Raw genomic sequence first — 976 nt, forward strand, 5'->3', positions numbered from 1 at the left:
CCACAGCAGCAGAACTAACAGCCTAAGTGTGAGACAGAGGTGGGACGAGGAACAAGTAAAGCTGAGTGACTTTTGGCAGGAGGCTTGCTTGCAGAGTGGGGTGCGCCCAGGCACTTAATTGGGGGAATTAGGTTTGCTGAGTCACGAAGCTAGAGTCCCTTCAGGCTGAGGCGTATGGTGGCATTGTGTGTCCTCTAAGCATTTATTGTCATTGTTGCTAAAAGCCATTGAGTCGATTCCAACTCATAGTGATTCTGTATAGAGTTTCTGAGGAACAGCTGGTGGGTTTGAAGAGCTTTGTAACATTGCTGGAACAGGCTAGAGATTAAGGACCAGAAAGAGGCATGTCTGTGGGCAAGGCAGAGAAGAGGCTGTCCTAACTGACGGAACTGTTCCCTGACCATTTCTCACCCTGCATTGGAACCTCTTAACTTTCCTAATAAATCCCCTAACTGTTAGTGTGGTGTCTGAGTTTTGTGTGACTGTTTCAATGAAGTATCAAACGCAGGCTGAATACAGGATTGTGGGAAAGACGGTTCCTGTAGTTTTTCTGCGCTGGGTCATGTGGTAATTCTGTGGTTATTAATTTCTTTATCTGTGATAATGTTATTATGATTACATGTCCATTTTTTAAAGAGTTCTTATCTTTTAGAGATACCTTATGAGACATTTCTAGTAAAGGGATATGATGCTTGTGATTTACCTCAGGATAACCCAGTGTTGGGGAGAGGAACACACATAGATGAAATGTTGCTGCTGCTTTGTGTACTGTCAAAGTCGATCCCAACTTACAACGACCTTGTATAGGGTTTCTGAGGCTGTAAATCTTTTATGGAAGCAGCAAGTCTCATCTTGCCCCTGTGGTGTGGCTTGTAGATTTGAACTTCTGACCTTCCCAAGGCTCCTTAACTGAAATAATGTTGTTGTGTGCCGTCAAGTCGGTTCTGACCCATAGCGACCCTGTATAGGGTTGCTG

The sequence above is a fragment of the Chrysochloris asiatica genome, unplaced genomic scaffold (assembly GCF_000296735.1).
Source record: "Chrysochloris asiatica unplaced genomic scaffold, ChrAsi1.0 scaffold00142, whole genome shotgun sequence".
Classification (NCBI taxonomy): Eukaryota; Metazoa; Chordata; class Mammalia; order Afrosoricida; family Chrysochloridae; genus Chrysochloris; species Chrysochloris asiatica.